At 39.2% G+C, this 18,424-nt stretch overlaps 1 protein-coding gene across 3 annotated transcripts in view; it reads left to right on the top strand.

Moving 5' to 3' along the window:
* ELAVL2 (ELAV like RNA binding protein 2) overlaps positions 1-18,424 on the top strand; it is a 250,598-nt gene that overhangs the window by 31,374 nt on the left and 200,800 nt on the right. The gene's annotated exons all lie outside the window — the stretch shown is intronic.

Consider the following 18,424-nt stretch of genomic DNA (forward strand, 5'->3'; position numbering starts at 1 on the left):
TTCTTTGGGCTGAGGTTTATAGGTGTTAGTGAGATTGAGTTGTGAGAACGGAATGGAGCCTGAGATGGATATTATCCCATTTCCTTCAGTCAGGTTTTTACATGGCCTCATTTTATTTGAAAGTAAACTCCCAGGGCAGCCGATACGCCTGTAATTAATCCTAAGTAGAAAATCCATTCCAAAGCCAAAACTATATTTTTGCTTTACCTGTGCAGGCCCAGAATGGGAAAGGACATGTGTGGGTCTCTGAGAATGTGGATTCAAATGGTTTGGTGAAAATATCCACTGCCCTTTCATCCAAGCAGGCATTTCAGTATATTTTTGTGTCCTCTTCTACCCTTTTCACCAAAAAAAATGTTGTCAACTTCAGGATTCCCTCTGTGATCTCTTCCTGTTAGATATACTCTGTTTCCTGTACAAAACAGGAGAACAGCGGTAGGACACTTCACTTGGTTCTCTAGCAAAAGGATGATTTAGGAGAAAACTTCTCACTTGCTGAAAGGCTTTTTTTTTTCCTTCTTCCGGCAACTACCATTTCATTTGTGTCTTAAAGAGTTACCCAAAGCATTATAGTGTTTCCCTGTGAGATCTGGTTTCAGGGCTTGGAAATTAATTTAATTACTTCACTGTAGGAGCATGAGTTCTTCTGAGTTGCCCTACCTTTCTACAGTCAAGAGAGGGTTAAAAGAACACAGCTCTTTTAAAAACACCTTCAAATATCTTTTTTCTAATTTGTAAGCTATACTTAAAGACTTGGACAGTAGAAGAAATTAACTCTTTTTATATCTGTACTCTTTATTTTTCCCCCATGTTGGCTCCCCTCCCCTTTTTTAAAGAATATTTATTTTCTTAGAGAAGGAACCCAAGTTCTTTTCTAGTTACCAAATCAGGTTTCCATCATAATGACCAGACATGGTAGCTTATATCAATATATTGTAATATAACAAATTATTAAGGAAGCAATTTTTTGCCATTCAGAATGTGGGTTTAAAGGTCACTTAGCTAAAGGATTATCCACTAACTGTGTGGGAAATCATCTGAAGACAAAATAAGGTATATGAAAGTGAAAGTTAAATGGGAAATCTTGCAGACTACCAAGCTTTATTTTGTGTAGGTTATTTTGATGAATAATTGACAGTTTAACCAATCCTATTACTAGATTTGTTTCCTAAATAATATTTGTCTCCAAGTATTCAGTTGAGGACATACAGAGTATATCTTAATATATACTTTTGTATATAAATTATATAAAGTTAGTATATTGCTTAATATATAAATTCACTAACCATCTGTAAAATGACAGTCACTTGTGGGCGGTAGGGTACCTTCCACCTTACCATTTAGGAAAAATTACCATTTTAAAAAATTTATTTATTTATTTTTACATCTTTATTGGAGTATAATTGCTTTACAGTGGTGTGTTAGTTTCTGCTTTATAAAAAATTACCATTTTTAAATGGCTGCATCTTAGCTCCTTGGGTACTGGCCTGGACTGATGTAGAGAGTAATTGAAAATAGAAACTAAATAGACAGGTCACGCTTCTATTCTACATTACTAAGTCTTTAAAGCTATCAAGGCCGTCTAAAGAAGTACTGCTAAGAAGGAAAAAAATTGGGGCACTATTTTCTTATACTTCTGGAATACAGATGCTCTACTTTCTTTTATTTGGATTATCTTCTCATTTATTCCTTCCAGTAAGTGGGCAAGATGGCGTGATTATTTTCTCCATGTTCTAAATGAGGAAATCGAGGCTTAGAATGGTGAATGTTAGAAAGGATCACTGCAGAGCTTGTCGTTATAACTACTGAGCTACATCTGATTGCTCAGCAAGCCCTGCTCATTATCTGTCCCTTCCTATATTTTGTATCTCTGCCCATTTGCTTTAGATTAGTCAATTATTATTTCTTATCTTGCTAACATTCAAAGCTCTTTTGTCACATTAGCTATAAAAATCATTTTGTGCCCCTTTCTTACTATAGTCTTCTAAATACAAATTTCCCAGCCTGTATCTTGCTTGCGTTGTCAGCAAAAAAGATTCAAGTTGACTTTCTCTGCCTTTTAGTCACTGCTCTGGTGAGACTCCCTGAATGACCTCTGGCCTGGCTCTGCCTCCACAGCTTCACTGATGCTCAGTCCTGTTTCCCCCTAAAAGTTGGATGCCTTTCCTTTCTCTGATTATTTGGATCTTGTCTGTTCTGCACATCCCAGCTGATACTCCACTTGTTTTATGAAGGTCTTTGCAGTGGCTCTCAACCTTGGCTGCACATTAGAATCAAATGAGGTGCTTTTAAAAGTCCCAGTGCCATGGGCCCTTTCGGGAGAGATTCTTATTTAATTGGTCTGGAGTGAAGCCAGGCATTGGTTGTTTCAACTGCTTTACTGAAGTGGTGCAAAGAGCATGTGCTTTATAGTCCGATAGACCTGGATTTGCAAGTTTTGTAGTTCAGGGCAAGTTAATCTTTTCTAAGCCCATATCCTCATCTGAAAAATCGGGATAAAATGACCCATTTCCTTAGGTTGTTAGGATTGCATGGAGATGGTGCCCCTGAAAAGGGTTTAGCACACTGCCTGACACACCCTAAATTAAACCAATACTACCTAGTGTCTTTCTCACCCCATCTAACAAGGCTGTCTTTCTTTTCAAAATGCCCAGATTTTTTGCCACATTTGCCATTTATATATTGCCTTTTCCCCCATGTTTGTATTTTTCTTTCCCATTAAAATTTGTTTACAGGTCCAAGGTTGTCCTCAGTGATATTTTATTCCATTGTGTGCTTAAGTAAAGCCATACCTTTTACCTCTTAAAATATATTAGACATGAAAAGCTTCCAAAGAAAAATAGATATATAGCATCAGAATTCTTTGAATAGAAAAGTACTGGGTCATGTAAGTGTCATTTTAAAATTTCAGTGGCTTAGGTTTTTAAAGGCTTTCTTTTCTTTTTTTCTCTTGCCACTAAAGACTGTTACTGAATCCACTGCAAGTTTCCTGCTAATATGCTTTTGAACACTTAGGTCTTAGTTTTTTGTCTTAATAGGCTCCTAGTCCTATCCTTACCAGAAGTTTAATTCCCCGCCCCCCCCAAGCTTCTTTATAGCTTCAGGGTGACTTTCTGAGTGATATATTCTATTTCCAGTGATAAAGGGCAGATCAGCACCAGTTGAAAGGGATAACTCTTGCTATTTTTTAAAGGTGGGTTTTTGTTGAACTGCCTTTTTTTTTTTTGAGAGTAAAACATTCTTCTTCAGAACTCCCATTGATTTTCTGATATGTCAGTAATCACCTTTGGGTTGTCACCATTTTAGTAGCTCAGGGTCCATGTACATTTCTAAATCATTCATGTCTTATAAATCTCAGTATGAAATAAGCATCCATCCAATTTCCTTGCTTAGAATAGTCTGAGCTATGTATTAGTTTGTCGTGATATAAATTATATCTTTATTGCTTACATTATTTTGATAAAATTACATATCAAGGTTTTAATTTTCTTAAAGTTCACCTTGACTTTCCTTATATATAATGGAAGAGCGTTTTAAACTACTTCTTCTGTTACTTTTTTATTAGTGCACATGTTGTGGGCTTTCATGGCAATTCTTCTGGAAGGTGACTTTCCTTCAATAACAGAGATAAATGCTCTGGTACAAAAATGTTTCAGATGTCCTTGAAAGATTTAGAAATCTCTCAAGTTCAGGTAGCTTGAGACAGTGTCCAAAATAGAGTGTGGCATCAGTGAAGACCAGCCAGGCTGTTCTTCCACTAGATCAACCCACATTCTGGGAGAATTCCTCTTCAGGGTGACCTTATCTGGTGACCTTCAGGGCACAAAGGTCTAGAATTCTTACTTAGGTCACTATTTTTTCCATTGGGACTGTAAATTAAAGTGAAAAGGTTGAGAGAAGCCTTCTTCACCTGGGAGCCAGTGTCTTGTCAGCTCTATGCAGAATTCTGTTAAATGGATTAACTGTTTTTCCCATTTCTTCTCTCTCCACTTTTAACCTGTTATTCTGCTCAGGCTGAACCTGATCATACACTTTAGAAATGCCTGTTTGCAGGTTGACCTGGACCTTGAGCAGCAGTTAATGGGCAAAATAGGTCCAGGTTTTTGTTTTAGGGCTGATTGTGTTTGTGGTGGGAGTTTTGGGTTAACCAGACATAAGGCAGTGAGGGCTGAGTTGTAATGGCTCCAATTTGAAAGGCATTCCCCCCCCATGTTATTTTTGTTTCCACGTGATCCTTAAAGTATAATGTAAGAATTGAAAAATACGTGATTAAAATTTAATGATTCTTTTTTTTAAAAATTTATTTATTTATAGCTGTGTTGGGTCTTCGTTTCTGTGCGAGGGCTTTCTCTAGTTGCGGCGAGCGGGGGCCACTTTTCCTCACGGTGCGCGGGCCTCTCACTGTCGCCGCCTCTCTTGTGGAGCACAGGCTCCAGACACGCAGGCTCAGTAGTTGTGGCTCACGGGCCCAGTTGCTCCGCAGCATGTGGGATCTTCCCAGACCAGGGCTCGAACCCGTGTCCCCTGCATTGGCAGGCAGATTCTCAACACTGCGCCACCAGGGAAGCCCCTAATGTTTCTTTTTGACTATATTTGGTTTATAAGGGCAGCTGTAATAACTTAAAAGATTATAAATCCCTTTTTGTCCTGAAGGACACAGAATTAAATTGATCAAAATTCTGTTTGTACTATACTTTTGTCTGTGCGTGGGCCCTCTTATTTCACTGCTGAATAATATTCAGTTGGTGAATGTATGATTATTTATCTTCACATCTTCCTTGCTGTTTATCTTCCTTTGATAAGCACTGGAGTTTTCTTTTTTTGCTTTAATGAACAGTGCTGCTATGACCTTTCCTCTTAGTGGCTCCTCACATTCTCCCTACTCTCTGTAACTCAGTGTTTGTATTTCTCAGGCAAGTACAATAAAAAATAAGTATATGGAGGGGAGGGGACTGATAGATTTGCCAACTCTTTTTGCCAAGGAAAGGCATTGAAAATAATCTGACAGAATTGCTATTATCATCATTTCCTGGATGCTTAGATACCCCAAAGTAGGATGCACATAACTTCAGAAGAGAAAATGAATACATTTTACTTCACCAAAAACTGGCTATATTTCTCATTGTGTTCTGATCAGGGAAAATTATTCCACAATGTCTAGTGAAGTGCTTGGAGCTTAGATCAGAGTCCGCTTATTTTCCCTACAGATATTAAGCATTCCTTGTACGTTACTAATTTACTGAGCTCTGATTGTCCAAATGAGTTTTCTGATCAAAAAACTAATGGGCAGTGCCAAGTAATGAGAGTTAATAATAGGCTAGTGCCCCACCTCCGCCTCTACCTAGTTCAGGGACCCCTGAGCCAATCTCTGGGCTTCATTTCCTTCATTTAAAAAAAAAGGAATGGTTAAGCTAGATGGGTTTCAAGATCTCCTCGGGTCCTTAAGGTTCCATACCGGTAGAACTCTGCTTACTGGGTTTCCACATTCTGCATGTGCCTGCTTCCCTAAGATGAGATTCCTCCGGGCGTAGGTTGTATCTTATTCACCGTTACCTCCTGGTCCTCCATACCCACAGCACCTACCATGTGGCATGGCGCCATCCCCTCCCTCCAAAGAGACAAGTATTAATACAGCTAAACATGTTCCTTATCTTGAGGTCTCAGTTTAAATGTCACTTCTCTAGAGACGCCTTCCTGATCACCTTCCCCATTTTATTCACATGGATGCTTTTTTTCTTTTCCCCATGGCATGGGTTACAGTTTTAAACAGTAGTTTTATCCTTCTGTTTGTTTAATCTCTCTACCACTAGGTTCCCCAAGTGCCTGTTTTGTGGACTCTCATAGTAGGCATTTATTAAATGTCTGAATCCATGCATGTCTCATCCCCTATGTGAACATATGAAAACAGATAGCTTAGTGCTTATGTCCTTTCTCTGTTTTCTGAACCTTTCTGATTTTTTTTCCTCTGTCATCGAGAAATAATCCCTCCTCCCCACAGGTTGTGTCCTGTGTTGTGGCTCTGCATGTGTTCCCTTCTTTGCTAGACACTAAGTGGGAACTCCTTATCTGAGCCATCTGAGCCATCTTGAGTATCCAGCACAGAGCCCTGCATGTTACAGGATTTGCATATTAGAATGAATGTGAATGTCTTTGTCCTTAACACATGTTTATTTGAGGCGCATCTATTTTTTTCTGTGTCCTTTTAGTTGTGACTCAAGCCTCATTCGAAAGCTCCATCTCAAAGGATTCCTGATGCCTTTTCTTATGTAATGACCCTCCTTGTTTGCAGGCTCGTAGATGGCCACTTTGTAGTTGTCCAAATCACACGGGTTTGTCATGCTGTCCGCAGTGATGTGTGTTTCTTCAGTTGAACTTTGGTTTTGCTTGCAGTCACTCCATTTAAGTGGCTTCTGGATTGTAAGCTGAGATCTTGCCGTTTTCCATCCTTAGCCCTTTGAGCATTTCCTTTCATGTTCACTTTAGCTATTTTCTTTTGAACAGTAAAGGTTAACAGATGAGGTAAGGATTGTTTTGCCCAGTGGTTCCTCTGGGAATGGGATGACTGCATCCTCCAGAGAGTAGATGTTTGGCTACCTTTCATAAGTATTGGAATACATTTAGAGGTATTTCTTGCCTTTTGAGGCATGAGTTTGTTGGATGCATAGAAAATGAGATGGGCTGCTTCTTTTAAGCCCGGTATTTACCAGTTAGTGTCTTGGGGTATTATTTGGGGACCCAGCTGAACTCTCACATGGGAGAGGGGATGAGGGCTCATTGAGCAGCAGAGATGAGAAGCTAGGAGGGGAAAAAGGGTTGGTAAGATAAGTATAAGACTGTCAAAGAAGTTTGGCCTCCCTGCTTTTCTTCCGATTCCCCCCACCTCACCCCCATTTTTCAGTGCTCTGGGATTTCCATCTTCAGTTATGCTTCACCCTTGTGCTCAAGTCTGTTTGGTAGGCTTGTAAGTAGTTTCTTTATCAGTATCAGTATGATACTTTATCAGTATGTTCAGGTAGGATTGCCTCATCAGCAGATGATACCAGAAAGTATTTGGCTTTGTAAAGCGGTTTTCTTGGTGTGGTATGGTACATACTAATCATCCTTAGGCTTAATTGTGGTTCACAGTTGTAGCTCTCTAAAATGGCCTAATCTCTTATATGTTTTAAAGAATGCTAAACATTTAACATTAATTACAGGTAACTGTCAGTATGTTGACCATGCTAATAAGACCCTATGTTATATGCTAGGCTCCGAGCAGATGCCTACCATGTACTTTAATTATTAATTATGGCAGGATATCTGCAGTGCATGGTTCTTAAGTCGGCATCTGAACATCACTGTCAACTGTTTAGCAAGAAAGTGTTTTGACTTGGTATGTGTTTAAACATTTTTATGTTAAACTTTACTCAGTCTATTACGTCTGCTGTTGGTGGTTTAAATATTTGGAACTTGGAACTTAGTATACGAGAGTTTTTGGTCTGCTTGCAGGTCAGTTTAAGGCAGATACTGGCCTTATTATTATTATTATTCTTTGGACCAAGTAAAGAAAGCACAGCCTGGCCCATATGCAGGACTTTTGTTTATTTGGATTTCCCGAGTTACAGTGATTGTGACAGCTTGACCTTAGCACAAATTAGAAATGTGCTGTTAGAGAGAAGAGGAGGGCGGAAAACAGTTCTATAGAAGCTTAGTGTCTTAAGAGCAATACTGTACATAGTATTTTACAATTTTTATAAGCTATTCTTTTTTTTCATTTTAATCAAAGAATTTATTTAAAAAACAACCTGTATATAAGTATATATTAAAAGTATGATGAAAACAATGGAATAATATATATCAAGCTGTTATCTCTATGTCAGGTGGGGCAGGAGGGGTGGTTTTAGAGGAAGATTTGGGAGGGAGATTTAAATTTGAATGTGTAAGCTGTTGTTTTATCCATTAACTTATTTCTTATAAAAGCCCTGTTTGCTAGGTGAAGTGGGAAAAATCTATACTTTATAGATGAGGAGAGTTACTAAGGTTAAAAATTTGTCAAAGATCACAAACTACAATATTTGCCCCCTGCCCCCAATCAATTCCTAGCCCTAACTTTGTTCGATGGCGAAAGCTTAAACTCCAGATTTCCCTCAAATGCTCCATAGAATTGAGACTTGTCTTTTCTTGACCTTGGTTTACCTGGCCATCTCTTAACTCTTCTGAAGAACTAAACTGAAGCCTTCATTTTAATACAGGTGGATGCAATTTGTATCCATTTTAGGATATTCTGATATTTTAGGTATGGGAAATAGTAGCCATACTTGGGAATTGCTGTGTGTTATAATGATAATTTTGATTTGAGTACAGACTGATCCAGTGCACTCATTTCTGTAACCTTGGCCCTTAATGAAGAATATAATAAGAATCTTGACATGGGCCAACATAATTAATGGGAGCTAAGAGGTGTACCTCTTATCTGAAATTCACATATTCTAGAGTTTAGCTTTTATAAGGTTATAGTAAACTGACCAAAAATATGAGAAAGTGATTATACAAAGACCCAGAAGGAGTCAGTGCTTAAAAACTTCTGTTAAGTTGGAGGTATTTAGTATGTGGAAAACCATTTCCCCAGGTTTATTAGCCTGAAAGCATACCTTAAGAGTTTATAACAACCAGGCGTCAAGGGGAGAACATAAATAATTGACAGTGTTTAAACCTGAGAATTTCAGATTCTGTTCGGTAAGTTCTCTATTGTTTGACTACTTTCTTGTTTTGGAATCTCATACTGGATTAGTAAACAAAAAAAATTTAATGCCAAGTGTTGGTCTGTTCCCAGTTCATGTTTTATAATACAGCCCTGGAGGAAGAGAGAATCGACCTAGGTTACATCCGAGGTTTAGCACAGTGGGCAGTATACCCTGCACATTTAGGAACTCATGCCCCTTGACCTTATTATAAAGATTGGACTTGAAGTTCATGAGGAGTTTTGTTTTTAAGGAAAGTTACCATGGATTTTTGGGCGGGGGGTGGAATCAATAGCATTAAAGTAATACTCTGCAGCCTAAAGATTGGCAGTTGATAAAGCATAATTTAATGTGCCCTATAAAACCCTTAATCTTTTAGTTCCCCTGGCTTTTTATTTTTTAGCTGTGGCTTTTAGTTAACGAGAAGAGGTGAAAACTATAGTTTTCTCTTAGTCTCTGAAATTACTGAAACTTTCAATGCTGAGACAGTTCAGGAGATCCTCGGGGGAGACCATTATTTGGCATTGGGTGGTGGTATCGTCTGCTTTGTTCAGACCTCTATTTCTAGAGAATTCTTTATTTCTGGAGAATTGGAAAGAATGGTGAGTTAATTATCTTAGGATTTTAACCAAATTGTAATTTCTGTGATGTTGCTAAATGGACCTAGGGACAGTTTTGCAGTTCTTTAAAGACTTACAGTGGAAACAAAATAGCAGCTTCAGGGCCATGGAAGAATACATCCAGCCTACCCTCTAGTGGTTCATTCCTTTAACCGTCTCCCAACAGGGGCATTCACCCCACTGGGAAAGCAGCCAGTCTTTAGGCAGGGCTTTCGCAGGCTCAGGGATCACCTTTGTCCCACTGCCTGCCCACTCTGCAGGTTTGAAGCAGGTTTTCATGGGAATCTATTTGGGTACACTGAAGGCGGCAGGGAAAGTGCAAAGTAAGACCTCTTTACGCTTCTGTTCTGTCCCTACTTACCCTCTATTCTATCTCCAAATATAATTCGTGGTATGTCATGAGACAGTGTTTAGAGATGATGACCTTGAAATTTGTTTATATTAATTCAAGGGCTTCTGGTATAATGCAAGGTAATTTTTATCTTTCTGTATATGGATCACTTGCCGCCTGCCCCAAATCCTGGGGAGAAAGCACTTAATGTGTCCCTTCCCTTCCTTATGGTCTCAAAATATTTAGTTAGGTCTGAATTAACTTTCTCCTCAGTCTCTGGAAGGGACAGGATATACTTAATTCTGTATGGACAAGATAGCTTTTAGTTAGTCCTAATCCAGAGTAGTATAACATGCCAAAATCGATCTCCTTTTAAGAGTGCTTTGAATGTATGTGGAAGACTTATTAGGATGTATAGTAACACGGAGTTGATACTTTTTGTTTGTTTTTGGCCACGCCCTGTGGCATGCGGGATCTTAGTTGTCTGACCGGGGGTTGAACCCACACCCCTTGCATTGGAAGTATGGAGTCCTAACCACTGGACCGCCAGGGAAGTCCCGATGCCTTTTTTTGCTTCTTTATTATGCTTAGTCCTTGGAATATTTCATAGATAATTAGCTCTAAAATTAAAGAACTTGAGTTTAGATGAACTTGATATGTCAAAAGTAGTTAAGATTAATTCACTCCACTCCAGGCCATCCTTAATGTATCTCTGTACTGTACCTACAGTGACATTTTCACGCATTTTACACTAGGCATTCTTATCTTTTCTATTCCCCCACCCACTTGCCAATATTGTAGTCTTCTGAAACTTTCCATCACCATAGTAGAAAAGCTGTGCACCCTTCAGCATGTTTGACCTTTAGGCTGTGATGTTTTACTTGAGATCCAGCCCTTGCAGGGACTAGGACAGTCAGGCTGAAGAGAAAAGCTGGTACTGGGAGAACAGCAGAGAACATGCTCCATTTGACGGGCAGCCTGCTGGCTCATAGCTCTGTGGGAATATGGCCTCTGTTGCCAACCTGTTTGTTTATTTTTTTAAAGAGAAGCTGGGAATTTTTTTTAATAAATGTGAAATCTCTAAATTGGTAAAGTTTTATATGTTGAACACTACTAGTTAAAAAAAAAAAAAGGACATTGAATAGACCAAATAACACATATTTGCAGAATAAATCCCCCCTCTGGCATCCAGTTGTGACTCTGGCCTGAAGATCTTGAGCGTTCATTGCCTGACTGCTTGTTTCCATCTATCTCTTGGCTTTCCTCCAAGAGGCATATGCATGATCATATGTGGTTACTAATGACTATATTTTTGGCACCTTTCCTTACTTCTTCTTTTAGATGTGATCCTGTAACCTCTTAATGACTTTGTGCATGAATTAAGCGAAGTCCATTGTTGCCTTTATTCTTGGTGTTATTTACTCTGATCATCTGACTTAGCCATTTACTTGAATGCGTTATACCTTAATTAGAAAGACTTCTGACTTCCTACTCCAGATTTTCTTCCTGCTGGTCAGAGCCACTGTTGGGTATTATTCACCGTGCCATTGGTATATGATGAACTGTATACCACGAAGAATGTCAGAAGTGGCCACCTGGCTGTTGTCATTTCTGTTGGCCATGTTGAGTAGGTCTTAGTTAATGTGTAGCCAACCTTGACAGATAAATAAGAGGATTCATTTGTTTGCATTTTGGTCCGTTCTTAAATGTAGGAAACCAATCGTTTTTAGTCTCAGCAAGTCAAGATATGGGTCATTTTCAATTAGAACAAGAAGTTACTTTGGTGAAATACTGCTTTGTCTTGGCCAGTGATGCATAGTGATTGTTCTTTCTTGATCTGATGGCAGTGAAATTCACTCTAATGACTGTTCCAATGCAGTGAAAGTTTTGTCCAGTCTTAATTTACTACTCCTGCTTCTACCTCAGTGATTCCCTTCCTCTGTTCTTGCTCTTCTTGAAATACAGACCGAAGAATAGTATCCTGATTCCTCAACTTACTTCCAAGGCCTGCAGTCCCCTGACCTTTGTTGTGAATCTTGGGTTTTAGCCTGAGACAAGATGGCTTTAAAAAGCATGCTTGAGGGGGCTTCCCCGGTGGCGCAGTAGTTGAGAGTCTGCCTGCCGATGCAGGGGACACGGGTTCGTGCCCCGGTCCGGGAGGATCCCACGTGCCGTGGAGCGGCTGGGCCTGTGAGCCATGGCCGCTGAGCCTGCGCGAACGGAGCATGTGCTCCGCAACGGGAGAGGCCACAACAGTGAGAGGGGCCCACGTACCACAAAAAAAAAAAAAAAAAAAAAGCATGCTTGAGCAGGGCTAAGGGTATAGAAAATCACATTTTTAAACCATTCTACTTCCCTTATATTGATGATTCTGAAGCAGAGATTGGCAATCAAAATCAAGTCAAGAAACTCTTTAAAATATGTTTAGAGCGTACTCGAGTAGATTTTCACTCTCTTTACAGAAAGAGTGAAAAATTTGGGTTTGGGGCCATAGGCTCAAGGATGGCTTGAGGATCTCTCTTTTTTTTTGTTTTTTTTTAATCTATCTGAGATTAAAGTAGTAGATGATGGTAAAAATTTCTTTCCTTTTAGGTTGATCTGAAAGAGATTGCAGTCATAACTGCTCTGGACTAGGATGTTACTTGTTACATAGTAGGTACTTTCTGAAAGTCTTGTCAGTGGTAAAATACAGTGCATTTCCTGCCAAGCAATTTATGTGTTAAATCTACTGTACTGAGAGAATTCTTTTAAAGAAACTTGCTCTTTATACGGGATAAAAGTATAGCAGGAAGTGGGTACCAAGAAACTCCTAGCAGTCCTAAATCAGGAAAACTTTTCAGCTTGTGATTGTAATTTCAAATTTTCATACTGCAGAAATCCAGTTTAATGTTGAAATGGGAAAGCTGTGTACAATCTCCTGTTACCCTCTAGCATTTTAAACATTGGGAAGCAAGATGCTTCATTTCTGCTCAAATATATGTTCAGGCTCAGATGTTTAAGTTAGCAGTGGTAGTTTCCATGGCAGCAGTGACTTTGCCCTTTTATCTTTTTCTTCGACAGCTCAATATTTAGCATAGGTTGTCCAGAGGGATTATTATTCCTGGCTTTGTGTTCTTAAAGACTTCTTTGGGAGCCTTTGACTTCTCTGGGTGCAGGTGTGTTCCAGAGAAGCTCCCTGAGAGGTGGAATATGAGTCTGTTTTGTATACCCTTGTTTTCTTAGCATCTTGCACAGTATGCCTGTCATATCCAGTGAATCAGAGATGTTGCTTCTCTCTCCTGGGTGGTTTCTTCTGTACTCCCAGCTTCCTGAGACCTTGGCTGGGCTGGAAGAGAGGTGTTAACTCCCCAAGTGGTCTTGGTTTTTCACATTGGTGGTGAAGTTTGCTTTTTTAAACTGTGATGTGATGACAATGGACCACTCCTATATTCTCCTCTCTTCCTTCTTGAGGCTTGTGTTGTTTTAAACAAAGGCTTGTAGCTAGGATTTTTTTTTTTTTTTTAAAGCTGATTCAGCTTAACGCTTGAGCTCAAAATATAAGAATTAGTAGGTGTATCTGGAAAGGTGTGTCTGGAAAGGGATGTGTGCATATGTTAGTGGTGGGGAATGACAGCATACTATACGTCTGCCTTCCTTCCCCTTCATTATCAACCTGCGGTGACTTTGGCTCCTCCAGGTATGTAGAGTTGCAATAGAAGGTTTCCTGCGTGGCAGGGAATATAAAACCACGTGAAAAATTCCATAAATAAATGGGATTTTTTTTTTTTTTTTTACTTATCACCTTGAATTGCACTTCACGGCATTGATGCTCTTTCTTTTATGGATCTCTGTGCACATTTATTGCTGAAGAGACAAAGGTGAGTGTGGGCTAATAGGAGCACAGAGGAGGAGTGTCTGGCTCAACTGAGTGGTTCACAGAAGCCTTCCTGGAGGCGTTGTGCCTCCTTTTCATGTGCTGAGGATGTTTCCATTACCAGGGGAAGAAAGGTAGTGAGGCTCTTGCGGGTGGAGAAAAGACCGTGAGTAACAGTGGGAAGCAGCCTGTGTGTGGGAGGAACCGCTGGGAGATTGTTCGAGCCTCATGTGTGCAACGTGGAGGGGTGGGCATGGAGCGGTGGGCATGCCCGTGGAGGGGGAGGTGGGAACCAGGTCAAGTCCGATGATGCCTCACTGCAGGCTGAGATGTTACTCTGTTTGCAATGTGGGGTCAGTGAAGGCCTGAAAAAGAGAAATGGTCCTGGGATGCTGACTGTTTTTAGGTAGATCACTGTAGCAGTGGAATGGAGGATGGATTGGAGAAGGGACAAACCTGGAAGCAGAGATCAGGTAGGAGGCTTCAGATGAAGTCTCAGCGCTGGTTACAAATCCCAGTTTCTCTACTTAATAGCTGTATAGTTTTGAAATCCTCATTTGTAAATGGAAACTAATGTATGTAGCTCATAGTGCACACGGTGATTAAATGGGATTTTGTCTGTAAAATATGAAGCTTCAGGCCTTGCCCAGAATAAGGAATCAAGGAATGCCACTTTTCCTTCCTCACTTTTCCGTACTCTCTTTCAGTCACAGGGTTCATTAAATTCTACTACAAGAGGCAGTCATATCATCTTTCCTGTAGCAAAAGATACCCAGATCCTTCGGAGAGTTCAGGAGGATGCCTTATTTATTTTAATTAAACATGATCTTAAAACCAACATTAGTGCAGTCTTAGAAAATGTTTAAGTTCAGGTCATTTTGAAAATCATGATAGGAGAAAGACGGTAGGAGGCCATACAGTTGTGTGTGGATGTATATGGATCATTGTCCTGATTTGTGAATTGTAGAAACTGTGACACTATGCAGAACATCTTAGTGTGCAGATTATCGATCTAGCGTACAATCATGGATGAGACTTCTGCGTTCTTTTTCTGCCTTGTATTGTAAATAATAAACCTGAATTTAAATAGAAGATGCTTATGTCATCCTTGGAGTTCTTAGCAAAAGGCACAGTGAGGTAGCGGTTTCTAATCTTAAATACTAAAATTGCAAGAGGCTGAGCAGCTGATGATGGGAAGGTTGAGTTGGGGAGGATGGAAGGCATGTGTACTCTTCTGTGCGTTGGGTGCGGGGTTTTACTCTTTAAAGTAAGGTAAATTAAAATAGACAAGGCTGTAATTCCGATGTGGAACATTTAGGCTATTGGCATCCTTTGTACTTAAATATAGTATTTGGAGGTCAGGGGTCGAAAATTGCAGCATTTTAAGTAAAAATTCTAATCCTCCTTAGTCACCATTTGTGACCATGTGCTAAATGTAGTTTAACATAGCATGTGCTTCAGGGGCCCTACACAGGAGTTGACGGTCATGATTGGGCAGTCTGCATACTTCACTTTCTGTCTGGTGTTCCCTTTGCAAGTTAAGAAGCTCCCAACACAGCTCTGCACCCTGTTGCCCATTGAGACATGGAAACAAAACAAAACAACTATGCCTTAACCTAAAAGACAGATGAGCAAGTTCTCTATGCCAACACTTTAAGGTGCATCTTCCTTTGCCCAGCAATAATGATAATAGCACTTCAGAATTTGTAAAGTGCTTTGACATATCTGTCTAAATTATATGCATATAATTGAAGCTTTTATAGAGAACAGGCCCCTTTACCTCCTCTCCCTCTTACCAGAGTGGAAATAATTCAAAGGCTAGATGTGTGGGGTTTTTTCTTTGTTAAAATATAGCCTGTGGTTACACATGCCCCCTTTCCCAACTTCAACCTATGGGAGATGGAGATTGCTTCTCTTCAACTTTTGGAACTATGCATGTACGTACACAAATAGGTTCTGTATACATATATTTGCTCACACCCTTGCTTCATTGTTCATTTATACAATGGGGGAACTTGCCTCAATGCACTTTTAGAGATCCTTAACTGTTTATTTAAAATATGCTTTACCTTAGTGATAAGAAGGTAATTTGCAAAGTGGGAAGTCTGACAGAAGTTGAAGTGACAGTCATTGACAGGGAACCCAAGCACCTTAACTCCTTTTTTCCTGTTAGAGAGGTATCCAAGATCTGGGATTGGGTGTGTATGCCCACTATGGATATAAGCAGGCAAGGTCTGAGGCCAAGAAAAGACCTTACCCTCATCTGTAGTGTATCGCATTAATTTTTTCTTTTTTTTTTTTAAACATTAACTCATTTTTTTCTTAGTTTTTCTTTTTTTTTTGTAATGAAAAGTATCACTTGAGATAGATTCATTTATTTTGTGAAGGTAACACAAGTATGCACCATGGCCATGTGAAAAGAACTTAAAGAGTCTTGTTTTCTGTGTCTTAAAATGCACACTTCCCAACACTTTAGAATGCTGATCCCTGGAAAGGGGTGAATCCATATGCTGAAAATCTTTTTCTTTTTCTTTTTCTTTTTCTTTTTTTTTTTTTTTTGCGGTACACGGGCCTCTCACTGTTGTGGCCTCTCCCGTTGCGGAGCACAGGCTCCGGATGCGCAGGCTCAGCGGCCATGGCTCACGGGCCTAGCCGCTCCACGGCATGTGGGATCTTCCCGGACTGGGGCACGAACCCACATCCCCTGCATCGGCAGGTGGACTCTCAACCACTGCGCCACCAGGGAAGCCCTTTCTTTTTTTTTTAAATTAATTTTTATTGGAGTATAGTTGCTTTACAATGTTGTGTTAGTTTCTGCTATACAGGAAAGTGAATCAGCTATATGTATACATATATACACTTCTTAGATTTCCTTCCCACGTAGGTCACTAAATCATTAGGTCATTTAGATCACTGAGTAGAATTCCCTGTGCTATGCAGTAGGTTCTCATTAGTTATCTATTTTGTACCTAGTAGTGTATATATAAACATTAACTCTTACATTTCTAGGCAGCAGATTAACCAGAAATTTCCTTGTGATTCTCTCCTTTAGGCCCCCTCCCCCAATTGGAATCACTAGAAGTTAAAATAACACTTTGATTGCCAATCCTTGCCCCCTCTTGAAATGTAGTTAATAACCATAAGCTTAATTACCATAAGAAGTCACAGATGTATGTAGCTTGTTTTTTCTAGCTGCCATGAAGCTTTTAAAGAAAGCCATCTTTTGGGGAGGAGGGGAAGAGATAGACCAAAGGAAATAAAGTATCTTTCTTAGTGTGAATCTTGTTTTTTAAGATGCTCCAACTTTCTGTACTAAATAATTCGTAGTCATGTTTCTGAATCAAACGCAGTTATCTCTTGGGAGTCTCAGGACTTTAAACATCAACTGAAAATAAAAATACATTTCATAGGTGAATACCAGTGAAATGTTCTACATTTCAGAGAGGAAAGGAGCTGGCTCTCTCTGTTGATCAAGGTTTACACTCTCACAGTCCTACCGTGGATGGGGGAGAGCCCCTTGTTCTGTGCTCCACAATGCATTAACGAACTACAAGGTTTTATATGTCCTAGGGTAGCGTCTCTTAATTTCAGTTTCTTTGAAGTTCAGTAGAAATATTTGTAGCCCCTCAGCATTATTAAGGAAATATGCCTTCTTCTGTTGACATTTTATTTTGTTCACTTTATTTTGGTATAAGCTACTTGGGGTTAAACACTAACTATAGTTTTTAGTTTTCTGTGTGATGACAGTTAAGAGTAAAATAACCTTAGTGGCCAGATGGAGTATTGTGGCCCTTTATAACACTTCTGAGTTAAAAAAAAAAACCAATATTCGTGACCATAAACCTTCCTTGTGTTTTATACTCCCTTTAAGACTAGGCATACTTGCTGTTTTGGAGCTCAAATATGACAGTATTCTACTGTCTGTATCCTACAGAGGAGCTATGTTTTTAACCTACCTAATGAAAACACTCAACTAGTGGGATTAATTTGAGGATTTCCAATCAGCCTTTCACAATTTGTACTACCCTGAGGGGGTTCCTGTTAGCTGTGACTTTTGTAGAAGAATGTGAAGTTAATCCAATTTCTATGTTGATTACTATTTTAACTGTCTTAATTTAGCAATTCAAATTTATCTGCCTATACCAAACAAGAACTCTGCTACAAAACTGTGGGAGTAGTTGATTTTATTCTTATTATGCTCATAACCTATTTTAGGTTCTACAGCCAAATAATGGCATGGAAATTAATAATGCCCACTGAGGTTGGAATGATTCATCACTAGATGGTAGTGTATTCTAGCCTATAACCAAGATTGAGTTAACCCCTGGCTTAACCTTGACTATGGTGGAGGTGTATAAATGACCCTGTTGAAGAATATGGATTTTAAAGTTTAATTACATTTCACAAAAATGTAACTTATTCTCGTTATCTTCATCTACTTTGTCTTTCACCTATTGGGGTGAACTTTGAGATTTCTTTTTATTTTGAATTCTGACAGCTTTAAGGGGCTGTCGTAGGTTACAAGCCAATTTCTGACATGCTATACTCTTAGTAAGTAGTTTCATCTTTTAAGTTATTCTGAGTTTTTAAAAATTTTGCATTTTCTATTAAATGAATCACTTGCTTAATTCTTTAAAGAATCCATAGATAAAGTGAATAACTCTTGATTTAATATTATAAACTCAGATTTTCATATGTTGGGTTTTCTTAAGGAGATCCTCCCCACCCCCAAAATAAGACACAACTTTCTATAGAAGTTTAATCCCTTTCTTAATCGTCATGTATTCCTAGTGCCCAGAAAGTAATAAATGAGTTGGTTTGTTTGAATGTGAACAGTTAGAATCTAAACCAGTTTCTTGATAATGAATTTAAATAGTTTACTGATGTAATTATAGTAAGT

Source organism: Delphinapterus leucas, chromosome 6, assembly GCF_059928025.1.
Source record: "Delphinapterus leucas isolate spDelLeu-1000000601 "Yukka" chromosome 6, BTC_Dleu_Yukka2, whole genome shotgun sequence".
Taxonomy (NCBI): Eukaryota; Metazoa; Chordata; class Mammalia; order Artiodactyla; family Monodontidae; genus Delphinapterus; species Delphinapterus leucas.